The sequence below is a fragment of the Simochromis diagramma genome, unplaced genomic scaffold, assembly GCF_900408965.1.
Source record: "Simochromis diagramma unplaced genomic scaffold, fSimDia1.1 OVJJ01000387.1, whole genome shotgun sequence".
Lineage (NCBI taxonomy): Eukaryota > Metazoa > Chordata > Actinopteri > Cichliformes > Cichlidae > Simochromis > Simochromis diagramma.
In genome coordinates, this window is record NW_024387152.1 from 1,500,282 (window position 1) to 1,518,360 (window position 18,079).

At 40.4% G+C, this 18,079-nt stretch overlaps 1 protein-coding gene across 1 annotated transcript in view; it reads left to right on the forward strand.

Moving 5' to 3' along the window:
- The window catches only part of LOC120743837 (chemokine-like protein TAFA-2), a 95,169-nt gene that overhangs the window by 47,844 nt on the left and 29,246 nt on the right, over positions 1–18,079 (forward strand). The gene's annotated exons all lie outside the window — the stretch shown is intronic.

The following is an 18,079-nucleotide window of genomic DNA, read 5'->3' on the forward strand; positions in this document are numbered from 1 at the left end:
CCGCGTGCTACCCGAGGGAACACCGAGGTCGGATTCACAATGAAATACGAGACCACCGAGGCAGATTGCCAGGAAGAACACACAAAACTTCTTTAATAAAAGAAAGGGGGGTACAAGTAATCCAACAAGAAAGGTCTTCCCAGTTCAGAGGCGTTCGCGTGCTCGCAGTCCCATCAGGGTGGGTGACTCTCAAAAATGCCTGGGGGTTACAGCACAGACAGTGAGAAGTGAGCTTTTGTGGATTAGAAATCCCTGGTTGTGTGATATCCTTCCCGTGTGATTCAAGTGGCTGAGTCACTACCGTGATTGAGCCCAAAGGCCTCGTACTACTTTTCAGTTCATTTCTCATGTGAAGGTTGGGTACTCGCCTCCCTGGTTCACAAAGATCACATGTGTGTGACACTGAAAATCCCATACCTCTAGGCAACAAAGATTTAAGGCGGAACACGTTATAGCTGCTACCTGCTTGAATACGAGCTTTTTATGTTCCTGAGGTCATGCTGTTCAGTTACATGCACATACAGGCAGGAATGTGAATTCATTCTGTGTCGTTGTGAAGCTTTTACAGTTAAGATTTTTATTAGGGGTATGTCAGGGTGCTGGACTTACAGGCTTTATTGGCTGTAGGCTTGCAGTGAAGGTCATTATAATGTAAGCTGTTCTTAATCACTTTTAATTCTCAAGCAGCATAAGTAAGTTTGAAAGGCTGGTGCCTCTCAATCCAAGTCAGCTTCAGTACAAGTCTATTTTATTCATGTAGCACTAACTTACAACAACAGCCACCTCAAGGCATTTTATATCATAAGGTAAAGACCCTACAAATGTGTAAGCACTTGGTGACAGTGGGAAATAAAAACTCCCTTTTAGCAGGAAGAAACCTCTGGAATCTGCTGTGGTTGGATGACCGGATCAGGGGAGGTAGACAGGACAAAAGACACCCTGTGGAAGATAGCCAAAGTAAATAGTAACTAATTATTAAATGGATAATGAGTGAAAAAGATGGGAACCCCCCAGGAGCCCCTGCCCAAGTGTTGTTCAGTGTAACTAAGGAAGGACTCTGGGCCACCGGATCTAGACTTATCTATATGATTTCTAAAAAAGGAAAGTTTTAAGCCTAATCCTAAAAGCGGAAAGGCTGTCTGTCTCCCGAGCTAAAGGATCTGCTTTTAAATATTCCAGGAACCACAAGTATTAAGCAGCAAAATCCACTTCAAGATTTGTGGGGCAGATTTGGATGTAACTAATAAAATGAAAAAAACAAGCAAAAACCTTACCCAACCAAACTCAATAATTGAAAATGACAAAATCACCTAAGGATAAAAGCAGGAAGTGATTTTAGTGTCGCGTGTTCGGTTTGACTTCATATAATATGCTGTGATGGCTTGAAAATGTTACGCTGTGCCTTCGGCTTTCATGTTGTGATAAGTGTTGTGCACCAGCTGCCCTTCATCTGAACTGGCTGTCGTTGTCATTTTTGGTGCTGCGTATCTAACGTGAGCGACGTGAAGGATATTTATATTGCAGCCAGTGTATTTATGTCTTAACATCTGCCTCGTGCAGATGTTCCATTAAGGGACGACTGAAAGGGAGAATGATTGATGAGTCTGAATCTTTTCTTTAATCTGGCATCTTAGGTGGACGTGCGCCCCCCCCTTTGGCCTTCCTTGTAGAAACTGAAAATTTCTCATAATGTTATCGCTTCTTGGAGACAAGAAGGGTTTTTTTGTGAGATTGTGTGTGTGTGTAGTAAATGTGTGTCCTTGTTGAAATGTGAGTACCTATATCCATGGCTTTGCGTGTGTGTTTTGTGGCTGTTTGTGTGTAAGATTGACTCTCCTGTTCTCTGGCTGCCAGGCATCATCTCCTCTCAAAGAGACATTTTTGACAAGGCAAGGGCAAACATTTTCATAAATGGAAGGATCGCGAAAAGACATTGATAGGGGACGGAGACACCTTCTCACTGTGGTGCTTCACCAGGCTTTCAGCGAAGTGCTGAGGTCTGCACAAAGCTACGAGAAAAACAGCGAGTGAGGCAGATAAATAGAAAAGTCACAAGATGAGGAAAAGTTTAGAATTTGCACTTTTGTGTTTTTCTTTTGTCACATTTTGCTCTGAAACGGTGGCAGCAAAGGCGGCGTTTGTCTGCCCGTGTGCATTGTGACCGTTCTTCTGTTAATGGGTAATTGATTGTAAAGTAGGTTGTGATCAGTGAGTTACAGCATTATCCAGTTGCAGGGTGTCTGAGTGAGGAAAAACAGACGAGTAATCAGATAATTACTGAATACAATCCTTTAGGTCACCTCAAGGTTGTCGCTCTCACTAATTCAAAACACACCCGCTGTCTCTTTCTCTTTCGCACATGCATTCACAGAGGTACACACACACACTCACACACACACACACTCACACACACACACGGGCATGTAAAGTAAATTTGATTACAATGTTGGGAGTCACTAAAGCTATTCGGTTTTGCTTTCATTATAAGAGTACCCCAGTGAGCGGCTGTGGTCACTGCCATTACAGCTCCCCGTTCTCTCTTTAAACGTTCAAGTCAAATCAATTTGTGGCTGCCGGTTTCATTTCTGAAGCAATGATTTACATTTTTTTGGACAATCTCTACAGTGAGAATTTGGGATAATCAAAAGCTAATGTAGATTCATGCTGACTATGTAAAGTGTTATCAGCACAGACTATTTATAATTGGGCGATGTAGCTACTATGACATCACCAATTGATTTGGGCCATTTTGAAGCTTTGACTTGAATATTGGCTATTGCCATTTTTTTCTGTAAATACGGTAGTTCAGATTCAGAGTTCGAGCACGCTGCACAGTCATACTGGGTCTGTCAGTCACCAGATGGCTGCCCCTCCCTGAACAGGTTTCTTTAGAAGGGAGTTCTTCCTTCCCTGTGTCACCAATTGCTTGGTTGCATGGGGCGTTTTCTCTTTATTACTGTGGGTCTTTTTAATATAGGGGGCCTTGTGGTGACTTTGGCTGTGATTTTGCACTATATAAATAAAACTGAATTGAATTGAACCAAGACGAAATAATTTGCCAAGAGTGCTGTAGAGTTGTAGAGTTTTATCTGTGCAGAATAGCAGAACAAATATTTTATTTAACTGCCTGAAAAAACACCAAAGGCTGCAGTTAATTAATGCATGAAAACCAGGAGAAATGATACATTGGAGGCTAACGTGAATCATCCATAAAACTGTACAGCAAACGAGTGTATCCGTCAAATGCATAGGCACATTGAAATTACATTACATTTAAAGATATGTGTTGAGTAAACACGAGTGATGAAGGCTTCAGGAAAATGATGAACATACTGGACAAATGGTACGTTAACCTCTTGGGCAGGTATGTTTCTAAAGTGCACCGTGAGTGAAACCTGGTTATCGAGTACTTTATTCATATCCATCATGCAGGTACAGTGAAAGGAGTAAAAAAACAGTGATTTATTTATTCAGTTTTTTTTAGCTTATATTTTTTATTTTTCTTTCTGAAAATTGTCTGAATTTAGGTAATGATTGACCAATTTTAAAGCGGTTATATGTTCAAAACGGCGGTCCGTTTACCTGAGAGACAAAGCAAGGAGCTCGGTTTGTGTGCCTCGGTTCTCTTGTTGCAAGAAGTGAATCCGATTCAAGTTAACAGTGAGTTGATTCCACCTTACCTAACACCAGCCAGCCATGATGGCAATACATCAAATGTCTCCCGGCTAGGTTTTACTTCAGCCAGCATTAACACGTTTGTGTGAATATGTGTGCATGCGCATTCTTGAATTCATTTCACAAGGCATGTAGAGACAAGACAGGAACAGCAACCTCAGGAGAAAAGCTGATGGAACTGAGAAGTGGTTGAAGAAGTCTCAGGATATAAGTGTATGTCTGCAGGAGAGTGTGTGTGTGTGTGTCTTTGTAGTTTCTGTTCTTTTTTGTATCTCTCAAGCCAGAGTAGAAAAATAGAAAATGATGCCTTTTCTATGCCATTAGTGCCTCTCCATCTGTTAAACCACCAATCCTTCTGTTTATTCTGCCTTATTCGCACATTTTATTATACTGAAATGTGTAACACCTAGACCACAGAGCGCTTACACTTAGCAGACTATAGATCTCCTACAATGAAGAGATCTTATTTGCAGTCTAGGCCTTGGTTAAATGACTCAGTGGTTCTGCCGATAGTCTTGAAGAAACAGCTTGGCTTGGACTTTGAAGTAAAGCGGAACAGCGATTATGCTGATCACTTCACCACACACTGTCGAGTCATTGATTCTCAGTCTATAGGCTGCAATCTCTATACATCGTCACTCATTAGAGACTACTAAGAACTTAAGTTACTCTGAAAGGCATTGTGACTGCCAAGACAGGAAAATACAGATGTAAGGAGAAAGACATAGAAGGCGAAGTCACATGTGCTAAACTACTCTCGCACATGCTCAGAGGGACATGTGCATTCAGTCAGGCACGCCGACAGACCCTCTGTAAATCCACATGGAAGGACACACACAAATAAAAAACCCACGTGCACACACATCTATATGCATACATGGCCAAGGAGGCTCTCTAATGTGATGTGCAGAGACAGGCTGTCTGCCCTCCTTAGTGGCTGCTCCACAGTAAAGCTGCACTCCATGCTTGGTCTACAACACGGTTCCATATGGCTTGTGAAAAATTCAAGCTGAAAATTACAAATGTGAAATTTTTCATGCTGACAAACATCCCAGCACTTCCTTCCACTTTTAAATCACAGGTCACGAGTTAAAGAATTCATGCATGAGAGAGAAAGAGACCAAATTAATGAAATCAGTAATTACTGACAGTGAGACAGATGATCAGAAGAACATTATACTGTCACTTATTATACTTTTAATGTGGCATGCTCTGCTCACAATGGGAAAGAATATTTCCTTCTTTTAAAATCTTCTTCTTCCTAAATGTTTTAAATTAAGCACGTGGCCCAAACTGTGCATTTTCGTGCAGCCGCACAGTTGTGCAGCAGTTAGCAATGTTACCTCCCAGCCAGAAGGTTCCTGGTTCAGCACCTCTGTGTGGAGTGTGCATGTTCTCCCTCTCCCTGCGTGGGTTTCCTCTGGGTACTCTGGTTTCTTCCCACAGTCCAAAGACCTGCATGTTAGGTTAATAGGTGATTGTAAATTGGCCACGGATGTGAGGTAGATAAAGTGCTTGGAAATGTGCAGAATAAAAAGCGCTGCATGACTGTGTGGTTAAAAAGTGCTTTGAGCAGCCAGTAGGACCAGACAGCGCTAGATAAACGTGAGCACGGTGCTTTGCACATCGTTTCATCTCTGATGAGAATAATAATAAACTCAGCACATTCTAAATCTCTTTGAAATCCAATAAATAAATGCAAATGTAGCAGACGCTTTCCGTCCCTTTCCCTCTGTAAATACAATTTTATTGAAATTGAGACGTGCTGACCCAGGGCAATTAAAAATTATCATTGAACAATAAACACACGAGAAAGAATTCAAACCAGAATCTTCCTTCACTAACTGTGACACACCTCTACAGCACGAGAGCAACAACAAAGCCAAGACTTTCGCCTACAGTTATAAGCTAAAATAACAGTGGGGGTGGAATACGTATGTGTACGAGGCACCATAGAGGGATCACACTGTCAGGAACTTGGCTGGATCCTACTTTCCATCTTTAAAGCCCTCTTACTCCATCATCCACACCTGCTTCACCTGTTGAATGAATATCATTTTTGTTGGGAAATGAAACAAAAGATTGCACATTGCTTGAAACTGAGGTTGTGCATGTGTGTGTTCCCTTATAATTACATTGCAACATCTGACTGATGACAGACGTGGAGTCATTGGTGGTGGCGAGTGGCAGACAGGGAGAAAATCACTTTTAATTACCCATTTTAAATATCACTGTCTCACAAATAGCTGCTGACATTAACATCACTCAGTGCGGTAATCATAAAATAATTATTTTATGAGCAGGAAGCTGCATAGCAATGAATACTGTTTGTTAGAGCAGTATTTATGATTTCACACAATTATTAAGTTTCAGTTACATCGTATTGTGTCACTCTGGTTTCCACTGAACACCGACTGTCCTGCTGCCTCACAGCAAGAGAGACACATGTTATTTATGATCTGCCCATTTGTTCGGCAGTATGGGTTTTACGTAGCCTCTGGCTAGCTTTTCTTTTTCTCCCTCGCTCTATATCAGCGGTTACAGTTGACAAATTTCATAACTGAATAACTGAATTAGCATATACTCTCCTTCACCAATCACTGTGTCCTTGGTAATGCGCGTATTGTTTTAAGCCATTAACGTGCCAGGAGTGTATCTGATGATTGGGTACAGGCCTTCTAGACTTTTGGAGTTTGTCACAGGATCATCTTCCGTACTTATTCCTGCTCAAACAAGATTCCACTGATATTCTGGAGAAATGTGTTTCTAATGTCTGTCAGGCAGGCTGCCTGTTTGCTGAAATATTGAACAAGAAGATCACAAAGCAATCAAAATGTTTTTTCTACTGGAGCACAGTGTGTTTATAGCTGTTTTTTTTTCTTTTTTTTTTTTTTACCAAGTGTAGCAAATGAATATCTATAAAAGTAGAAAGCTGATGCCAGACAGCAAGATGAACTCTGCTTAGAGGCAGCGTGATTCATGGCCTCTGCCTAAAGAACCAGAGTAGCACATAAACAAAAAATGGATTGTGAGGGTGTGATTGTGTTACTAAGGACTACCACCATGCTCTTTATAGTGTATGTAAATATGAAAATATTCTGTCTGGTAACTGAAACCCTACCAGAGGCTTGTTAAAGGACATATATAGAGAAAACTAAATGTTTTTAGGCATGTAGACATGGTTAAGAAGAGTCGCTGGAGTTCAAACAAAGCATCAGAATGGGGACAAAAAGTGGTTTAAGGGACTGGATGTGGCACAGGGTTTGGTGCCAGACATGCTAGATTTTGGAAAAATGCTGATTTATATAAAACCATCTCAATCCATCTGACATATGGGGAATAGTAAAGAAGAAGAAGAAGCCCAAAACAAACAAACAAAAAAAGTGAGAGGAAATCTAATAACTACTTGCCACAGGCAGTTATGCAGAAGCACATATTTAAATTCCCAAATGGAAAGTATCAAAAGTTCAGTCTTGTGGTGATTAGGGATGGGAATCGAAAACGTTCCCATTGTTTCAATTCCTTGGAAGTGTTTGCCATTTTTGCAAACGATTCCCTTATCGATTCCAGTCGCCCTGAATGACGTCACCATGTTGCGGAGCGTCATTTACCTGGCAGGAAACACGGCGGCTCAAACGCTAAAAAGTTTGGTTATACTTTACGAGAACGGATGACAACAGGGCAACTTGCAATACTTGCTAAGTAGATATTTCATTTAAGGGAGGAAACACTACGAATATGCAAAAGCATTTGCTCACAAAACACGCGATGACCTTAAATGAATGTCGTGTTTTTAATTCCGCTCCGGACTCGTGAATCTCAACCAGCAGCAGCGGTAACGTTTGCACGTCCTCTCCCGTTAATGCGGCAGGAAAATAATCAACAACAGTGCATATTATGTTAGCGCGATCTGCCTTATTACAAACCTGCCATTACTGTGCGTTTAGGTGACCATGATGAGAGAGACAGAGTCTGGCTCAGATGCTGGCAGTTCTCGCTGCAGTCTGCCGGCAGCGTCTCCTTTCAGGCCAGGATAGACGAATGTCACCGAGCAGAGACTCAGTTTGTGGTCAAAGCCTTGCACACATTTGCCACAGCAGATGGTTTTCTGTAAGTGAATGTGTTTAATTGTAGGCAGGGACATTACTGGATATTCTTGTGTAATTGCTACTGAATAATTTATGTTATACTTTGTTATTGCTACAGAAGAACATTTATTTTATTATTTTACATTTACAATGTTTTTCCTGGGGACCCTGTGACACCCCATTGAAGAGCCGCAGGCTGTGGATCTCTGAAGCTCTCACTGCTGGGTTTGTAAGGCCATGTTACTCCTAAATTTCTATCTTGTTCAAAGAGAAGATATAAAACAAAGTTCTGAGCTAATCGACCTTAGTGTTCTCCTTTTTAAAAAGAATCGATAAAGAATCGAATCGTTAAACAGAATCGAAAATGGAACCGTAATCGTGAAAATCTTATCAACACCCATCCCTAGTGGTGATGGAAGTGTTTGTTTGTTCTGGCACACATTGATCCCCTTGAGCCTCTTGAGCAACATTTAAATACTCTCCTTGAATGTAGTTGCTTTGCCTTTATAACCACAGCGCACATAATCTCAGAAGTGTTTTTCTGACAATAAATTTACTATTAAAAAAAGTATCAGTACAGCTGGAGCACCTTTTAGATGTTTGAAGAATCACCTCATAAAAACTGCTTTTACAAATCTGCTAAAGGTGTGTGTTGTTTTTAGACCAGATTCTGAACAACGTTAGTAGCACCTTCTTGAATTTATGTCAGAACGAATTTCAGCAGTTCTGAAGGTAAAACTGATGCCAACCAAGTTTCTTACTAATGACTGGTGCTGCCTCAAATTCAAGGATACTGTTCTTCAGCTTGATCGGAACAAAATGTAAACGATAGAGTGGTGCTAAAGAATTATTCACAAATCTTACAGGTCAGCTTCAATGTCTCAAAAATCACTGATAATTGTTCAAATCGCTGATGAAATGATAAAGTCAGGAACTGACTCACGCTGCCAGTTCCTGCTGCGTTTCTATGAATGCAGTGTTATCACCACCGTTATCGGACTCATCTCGGACGGGGATGAGTCTGCCTACAGGAGGGAGGTTGAACGTCTGGTGTCCTGGTGCAGCCACAACAACCTGGTGCTGAATGCCCAGAAGACAGTGGAGATTATTGTGGACTTCAGGAAGCACACAGCTCCACTCCCCCCCATCATCCTGACTGACACCCCCATCACCTCTGTGGACTCGTTCCGCTTCCTGGGTACCACCATCACCCAGGACCTGAAGTGGGAGCCCACCATCACTTCCGTCATTAAAAAAGCCCAGCAGAGGATGTACTTCCTGAGGCAGCTGAAGAAATTCAACCTGCCAACACGGACGATGATGCAGTTCTACACTGCAATCATCGAGTCCATCCTCACCTCCTCCATCACTGTGTGGTACGCTGGAGCCACTATCAGGGACAAACAGAGACTGCAGCGTGTTGTGCGCTCTGCTGAGAAGGTGATTGGCTGCAGACTCCCATCTCTGCAGGACCTGTACACCTCCAGGACACTGCGGCGTGCAGCTCGGATCTCAGCTGACCCTTCTCACCCTGGACACAGTCTGTTTGACCTGCTCCCCTCAGGCAGGAGGCTCCGGTCCATTCGCACCAGAACCTCTCGCCATAAGAACAGTTTCTTCCCCTCTGCTGTCGGACACATGAACAATAACCATATGACTGTTCCCACCACTAACACATGACCCTACGCTGTGTTCACTGCATCATTCCATGTTTGGCACTGATCACCACCTGCACTCATGTATATATCATGTAAATATCTCCCCTTGCAAACTTACATCATTTTTTGAAGTGCAAACACTGCAGCTTTCATACCTCCTATTGGCAATCTAAACCCTTTCATTCTTACAATTTAAATGCTCTGCCATAAACCCTGTGCAACCGCATGTATGTCTCCTACATGGTGCGAACGAGATCTTTTTTAAAAATTTCCAAAAAACTGCAAAAAAGCTCAGATGATTATGAGAAAAACACTAAAAATTAATTAAGTTTGGGTTAAAGTCACACCGTTCAGCTGTACCTGAGCTAAAGAGCTGCTAATGCTGTTGTTGTTGTTGGTGTTGTCAGTTCCATTTTTGGATTTTAACGAAGGGTTGCCGAAGCAGGTACTTCCTCATGTTTGATTCAGCCGAGTTTGTGGGATCTTTCTCTTGTTAGGTGAATGTGTAAAATGTTTCAACGTTTGAAAGGAGTAAAAATACCCTAAATCTCATTCTTTTAGTTTGGAATTTAAGGTTTTGTTTTCCTAAAGTGAACCAAAATACACAAAAATAAAAGTATTAATTTTTCTACTACTAATTAATGTTGAATTAATATTAATACTTACAGGTGGCAAATATGAGGAATTTATGACAGTATTGAAGTGTTGTATTGGTTACACATGGTTATGTAATAAATCTCAACAGTTACAAATTTGACTTTCTTTAAAATCTATTGAAATCATTGTGACTTTATGAGAACTTTATGTTATGTTCTCACGTCTTGAATGAAACAGGACAGTGTGTGATAGTCGATTTCTCCAAAAACAAGTACTGTGGAGCCTAAAATAATAAACTCCCTCTGTTCTTATAATTTCATAATTTAAAATTCAGTTACATCTAAATAGATCTGTAGATCTAGATGCTAAATTTGAAATAAAATGAAGATAGAATTGATTTCCCCCCTTCTCCATCAACCCTTCCGAGGTAATGTTAGATGGATGCACTGGTGTCTCTTTGTGCTGTGCTGATTACGTGTTTGGACTAATTGGTGTAAATAGAAAGTTTCCTTTCCCCGCACAGTGAGATTTCCTCACTGGGGTCCTCTCATTGCATTCATTAGAGGAAATCGTTACCTTTTAGCTCTCTAGCTAACCCTGCCTAGACCCACCTTGGTACAGTTTGCTTTCTTAAGTAAAAGCATAAAGCCTCTATTGACTTTGTTTTAGCCACTGACTGGAACTAGGATAGTTACCTGTTTTACTTATTTGAGGAAATCCAGTTTCCCTTTGCAAAAGACACCCAAGGACGTCTTGCATATGCGCACAGGACAATACAATATCAATATGAATTAGCAGTTTATAGGAAATACTATAAAAAAGGCAAAGAGTAGCTTTGATTGAATTTTTTAGACTTCGCTTTCCATCATGTCCTTGTGTCCGCTGGTCTTTGGTTTTCAAGTCTCCTTCTCTCTCCCGTGTTGTTCCGCCGCTGCTGCTTTCCTCTCTTTTGCCCTCTGTTTCATTTTCTCTCTTTCCTCCTCTTCCCAACTTTTACTTTATTTCACAGCTATTAAACCAGGAAATTTCAATCAGGTAGCACAGCGTGAATTTTTGCCGGGGCAGGAGAGAAAGGGTGAACTTTTATTTAATGTAGCCGTTCTTTCTTTTCTCCTCTCCACCTCCATCTCGTCTCTCTTTTCTTCCGCAGCTGAACTCAACCTTGGCTCTTTATAGTTTATGATTCAATTTCCAATTTGTCCTCCAGAGGTATTTACCTGGTGGGTGGCGCAGCGCTTTTGTACTTATGTGTTTGTACAATGCTCGCCTTTGGTATTCATGGGAACACCGTCTTACAGACACATGCATTTGAATTTCCAATTCTGCGTCAGCAGAACTTTTGGCTCTGTTTTACATGAGTCACATTGAGACAGGAATCATCCTTTTAACTAAGAGTCGGGCTGAAATATGTATAACCAATATATACAATTTCCTTTTATTAGAGTCAAGGATGACCAGAGTAGCTTTGATGAGGCTTGGGTGTTCTTGATTAAAGACACAAACTTTTTTTTATGGTATATAATGGAAATCTAGCAAGGAATTCAAGTAGATTTCCAGGTGAAAGGTGTAAATAATAAAGATGGTGAAAGGTATCATATACAAATCTTTTAAACAACTAACTAAACTATAAACTAGCACCACAAAACAATTTTGTGACTTACTGCAGTGATGCTTCACAGTCTTCTGTTGAATACTGATACTAGATAGGAAAATGCTTTGAACAGTATATCTGCTAGTTGTAATGACAAAGCCATATGACCTGGCCCAGAAAATCTAAATTTAAATTTAAATTTTAAATGGTCTGATGCCACTTTCAAAGCCACGTTCATATCCACAGACTGCTAACACAACTATGATTTCATACCGCTTCGTGAAAGTTTAGGTAGCTTTGCTATGTGACCAGGATTTCTTTGCATGTCCCACTTGGACGAAACTCCAAGGCAGACCCAGGACACGCTGCAGAGATTACTACTCTCAGCTGGTTTGGGAAAGCTTTGGTGTCCCTCCAACAAAAAAAAATATGCAGACTCTTTGCCTCAAAGAAAAATATGTAAAGCATACTGAAAATAATGAAGGTAGGGCAACTTATTCATTATGAACACCCTGCACAATCTAATTAGTTACAGTATGTAACTATAAATAAAAAATAATAATTAAAAACACATCTGGTAATGCAGTTAAAATCCGCCCAACTTTTTATTTACACTGTTCTGCAGTGTCCAGCATATCCAGCAAGGTGGTTGGCTCTGCAGCCAGTGCTCCTTGCAGCAGCCTCAGCTATGGAGGTGCAGAACATTGTCCCCAGCCTGCTACTGTTGAACTGGGAGTTGAAGATCTCCTGAACCTCTACCAGGCGTCCCCAGTCTACACTGTATGTTTGAGTGTGCCAGGTGTGTCCGGCATCCTCCCCCGCCACCTGATCCAACTCACCATCATGTGGTGATAGTTGATAGCTCAGCTCCTCTCTGTGTGCAGAACATACAGCCGCAGATACCCAAGCTGTTTATTGAGGTCAGCATCCCTCAACCTCCCAAATGTCCCCACAGATGATATTCAGTGCCTCGATAGTCCTGACCGCCGCCCGACAAACAATAACACCATAACAACATATTTTTAAAAAGGGCTATGCAACCATGGTCACTAACTTTTCATTCTGAATGCCTTCTATCTAGATGTAAAATCAATTCATTATTTCATTTTAATGACAAAGTGTCGATATACCTTTCAGATGATCTGCAGAATAATGTGGGTGCAAAACAAATTGTTAAAAATTTACGACTTCACTATATACTGTGCAGATAGTTTGGTACCTCTAAACTAGGTTTGTGAGAAATGACCTTTCAAGAAATGCAGACCAAACTGTTGTTGTTTGCGTTTACTTACGCAGCATGTCTTATAGAATTTACTGGAGTCAACAACAAGAACTGCTGGAATTCCTTTGTGGACAACAGCATAGTGCAGTCATATCTCACGTCTAATAACAGAAGACAGGAAAAGATCAGTAAAGAAACAATCTCACAAAGCACAAGCGAGAAGTAAAACAGGTTGGTCTAAAGTACGATTAAACTTTAGCATGATTAATATAAATGACTCTGAAAATTACTAATATATACGAAAACTAAAAAAAACGTACCACTCAGTTGACATCTTTCTGTCCAACAGCTTACTGTGAGGAGTGCTGGTCCAGAGCCTCAAACCAAGCGTACAGCACAGAAAGTCGATCGCATACAAATATAAACTGTCAGATAATGAAGTCAAATATGAAATGAGGCAAAGCAGCACGTTGGAACCTATTTAAGTACAGTATAGAGTAAGTGTGCTTAGATACATTCCACCACTGAAAAGCAGCATGTCCAGCTTACTTAGTTGAAATAAACTGAGTTGATCAGCTTTTAGTGCTAATAACAAGTTGATAATTACTGAGTTCACTCTACTTAATATTTTTAATAAGGCACATTATTAGGTCTTTACAGTGTGTCTGTGTGAGACTATTGACTAGTCTATTGATTATTTGCAGTTTATTTTCTATGAGATTTGGTTCTGTTGTTCTCAGATTGAATTTCCTTTGTGTTAAAACAAAGCTCATAACAGCTACTTTCTCTGGCTTGCTGTTACCATTATCTTGTCTTAGTCTGTACCCATTCATTGTCTTATATGTTTGTCCCGTCCAGCTTTGAGTTTTTGGAGCTTTTCTCTGGTCTAGAGCACAAGAGCAACACGTACTGCACATAATGCTCACATTCACACTTATAGTCAAATTAAAAACTTCCCATTACACCTCATGTTTGGACTGTAACCAGAAAGCTGAGCCCTTCAAAAACAGGATGTATTTCATTGAGTCAGTGGGTGTTTATTATTTGCATAGTTATGAATTGCCATTGAAAAATGCACCTCTGAATCTTATTGTATAATTTGTAAACAGGCATGCTCAGAGCACATCAAAGCCTTTTGCTTTACCTCCTCGGGGTCCATTTGCTCTCATATCGCTCCCTTTTCTTTTCCCCGTGTACACAGTTTCTGTGTTTGATCTCAGGAGATTCAGCAAATGACCAGGTGTTTGGAAAGCAAACAAACGGCTGGATGTTACCTTTTGAACCATTTACATATTTGTGTCTGTCAGGAAATGCAGGACTCCATCCAAAGCTTTTGTTTTCTCAGCCATGTGTACCAAGAAAGATCTGAATGGATTAATGCTACTAAACAGCAAATCATAAACCTAATTCCTGTTTAGCTTGGGTACATATGCACACTCCCCAAGTGTGGCTTGTCTTCTGCTGGCTGGATGTAAAGTAGCATTGACTGGCCCTTTTTTTCTGTTTTCCCAGCAGAGCTTGTATGAAACACACTTCTCCTATATTGGAGCTTCGAATACGTTAACATGAAAAAGAATAAATGAGTTTAAACCTTCATTTAACAAGGCAGCCGCAGAAGCAGATTTCCAGTAGTGTTTGTGTTAGAATGATGCAGATAATGGACCGCCGCTATTAGAATCAAGTCTCCAAATGAAGAAGAAATTAAAGGGTCATCCTGGACCAAGACTAGAACATGTTTTGACATGAAGAATAAATTAAGCAAATAGGAACAAGCTGAAGGGAGCCGAGCACAGAGCAAGTATATATTTTCTTCCAGTTGCGCTTGCTTCAATATAAGTGTGATTTTGTAAAAGGCACATTTTGTGTATTTTCAAGTGAAGCAAACTTTACCGCATTGACAGGGTGTCTATTCTGGTTGCTATAATGCTGATGTTGATATATTGCGCAGTATGCATATGATTGTGCTTTTGTGTGTTTGCGCGGCTGTGAGGAACAGCTTCAGTATTCCTGACAGCAGCTCCAGAGTCATACATTGATGGATGGGGTGCTCTTTACTTTACTGATGTATGTGATCAGTGCTGATGCAAGGAAAGAGAACGAGACTGAAAGAGAGGGAGAGATGGCTGAGTTGTGCTGCCTCTGCAAATTTCATTCTTTCTCTTTCACGGTGCTTCCTTCTTTTCCAGTCTGTCTGCATTAATCCTCTCCTCTCTCGGAGAGTTTCCCACTCTGTTGATTCTGTCAGTATCTGCATATGCTTTATTCTCACCAGCATCATCGCCTTAACTAATATGACACAGTGTCTCCAAGCACAGCATATGCTGAACAGGGCAACTTTCAGCAGATTACTAGATTATAGATTAAGTGCAGAGAGTTGAGTATGTGAGAAAGTGTGTGTCTGTGTGTGTCTGTGCGTGGGTGTTTTGCACATCTCTTTCCGGTACAGGTCTTTAAAGAGGACACAAACATCATGTTTGTCAAAGTGTCCAGGCTGGCCTCTCATGTAGCCTAAATGTGTTTAAGAGGCTTTTATTTTTAGTCTTTTGCTGTTGTGAGTTAAATAAAACAGCAGTAATGCAGCTTGACTAATCCTCTCATGCAACTAATCCTTGCAGAACACCACTGTAAATACTCTGTGGGCTGCATTAAAGCCCAAATCACTCAATCCCTCACTGAGTGTTTTATGCTTATTTTGGTTCAGATTAATAGAAATGCTTCAATTTTTCATCTGTGAGGGAGATATACCAGAATCAACACGGCCTCCTGCTGGACTTTTGATTTTTTTTGTGTGACTGTCTGTCTTTGTACTGAAGCACATACAGTATTCAGTGTGAAAATCAATACGAGACTGCATGCTTGAGCTACACAGCGGTCGCAGAAATGGATCCGAGTTAACCCTTTACAAAGAGGTTATGATGCCATATCTGTGGAACATGCCCTGAGATGACTTGTGTGGTTTTTATCTAAACTCAGTTGAAATTGAAACATCAGCTGGGTCAATTTAAAGGTAAACAAATGGCTTATAAAACATCTCTGACAGCTGGAGAAAAGAGTTCTTTATATTTCAATAACTTAATTGTTTGTGTGGAATTTAAATAAAACACAAATTATAAAAAGCTACGATGCACACTTCATTACTACATGCAAATAGAAAAAAGAAAGAACAAACAACCTACTTCTGAGTGTTTCCGAGCCCCGGCCATGGGAACAGGAGAAGCAATAAAAATACAGTTTCGTGTGTGCAAACATATAAATGTGCACACAACACAGCCTTTCCTTGAAGCTTCCTGAATTACAAAAAATACAAATGCTTTTAAGAAAACTGAAGAAACTGTGAAATGTGTATCAAGTTTTTACTTCTTCTTCTCTTTTTTTTTTCTCAAAATGAAACTTTTCAACTGAGTTCTTTAATATGTCCCCTGGTGGGTCTGAAGTGAGTTACACCAGCTGCCTAAAGCAAATACAGAATATTTGCCATGCTGCAAACACTTTGCTGTTATTTCCTTTACCAATAAAAAAATAAATAGAAAATGTGGGGCTTTGAGAGCCAAAGAGATATGCAAAAAGAAAAGCAATTTAAGCAGTGTCCTGCTGTTTGAAGTTATTGTGCTGGTCAGACCTTTGTTCAGATTCACACAGTGCAGAGCTGTGCACGGATTGTAAAGTTTAAGGTGCAACGGGTTATTCATAGGCAGTTGTAGTGGGCACTGTCCTGAGGAGAGATCTAATCTGGAAAGATAAGTGGAAACACCTGCGTGGGTGTACGGTAGGCATTTGAGGCCTTTAAAAGCCCCGTTCTATCAAACAGGTGTTTTCAGCCTAATTACAACTCCAGTAAAAGCTCAATGGAGCTGTGATGGAAATTACATGTTAGCAGACTCTTGTAATAGTAATGACAAAGGTGCACGTTGTCCTTTACTACTAGATTGTGTTCATGGCATGCCGTTAACTTGTTATATAAGGAAAAGCACAAGTGAAACCTGTTTCATTAATGATGGTTATATTCCATCAAGTGCCCCGGTAAGTCACAACACTGTGACAGTAAACCAGCGGGAACAGTACCAGATGCTAAGGCGAACTCACCTTAATGGAAGACAGTTGTTATAAATGTCATTCCTGCTATGCCATGGCAAAACATCTGCTGTGAGAGAGGTCTATTACAGCAAAACACCCACATAGAAGATGAGGGGAATGTCACTCAAGCTCTGTTTGTACGTACCTGCAAACTTCCAATATGTCCAGTCAGGCAGGCTCAGTGAAAACAAGTGTTTGTGTGTGGACTGTGGATATGACTGAGCTTTAGTTCTGCAAAAAACTGTTTATTCACATTTTGCAATGTTATTGCCGTTATTCCAAGACAGTGTGAGCCCTGTGCTAGCTTTGTAGCCACTTCAGACAAATAGCCTAAAATAGCCTTTCAACCAATCATTTTGCAACATTTAGGCTTGTATTGTGAAGAACTGTGTTTTATCCCAAACCAAAAAATTTCCTAAACAAACCAAGTGAAAAATTAAAGTGAAAAAAAAAAAAATGCAACAAAACAAACTGCAACTTTGATGATCTATGGCAGTGCTGAATTAGCTTCCCCTTATATTAAATGTTTGTAGCACTTTACTACTGAGTGTTGAAGGTCAGTTTTAAGTAGAAAAGAAATAAAACAGAAGTCAGATTAAGATTATATCCATGTAGGTGGAAGGCAACATACGTCTATTTCCATTGTAATGTTATTTTGCATCTCTGGCTCTCTTCCACAGCATCTTTTTCCTGTCTTCATCCCCTCGCCCCAAACAGGTGGCAGCAGATGGACGCTCCTCCCTGAGCCTGGTTCTGCTGGAGGTTTCTTCCTGTTAAAAGGGAGTTTCTCCTTCCCGCTCTCGCCAAAGCGCTTGTTCACAGGGGGGTCACATGATTGTTGGGTTTTCTCTGTTTCTTTGTTCGTATTATTGTAGAGTCTTTACCTTACAATATAAAGCACCTTGAGGCAACTGTTGTTGTGATTTGGTGCTATATAAATAAAATTGAATTGAATGAATTCATATAAAAACAATGATGTACATTAGTTAACATTCAGAAGAGCTGAAGTAGATAACGAGTAGAAAATACCAACATGTTTTTCATTTTCTAAGTGACGTTCCGACAATAAAGGCAAAATATCTCTGTTACTGTAAGGAAATGGTGCCTTTAGATTAGCAGTTTCATGTTGTGTGATGTCAACAAAAGATGAGTGTGCGAGCTAGTGAATACAGAT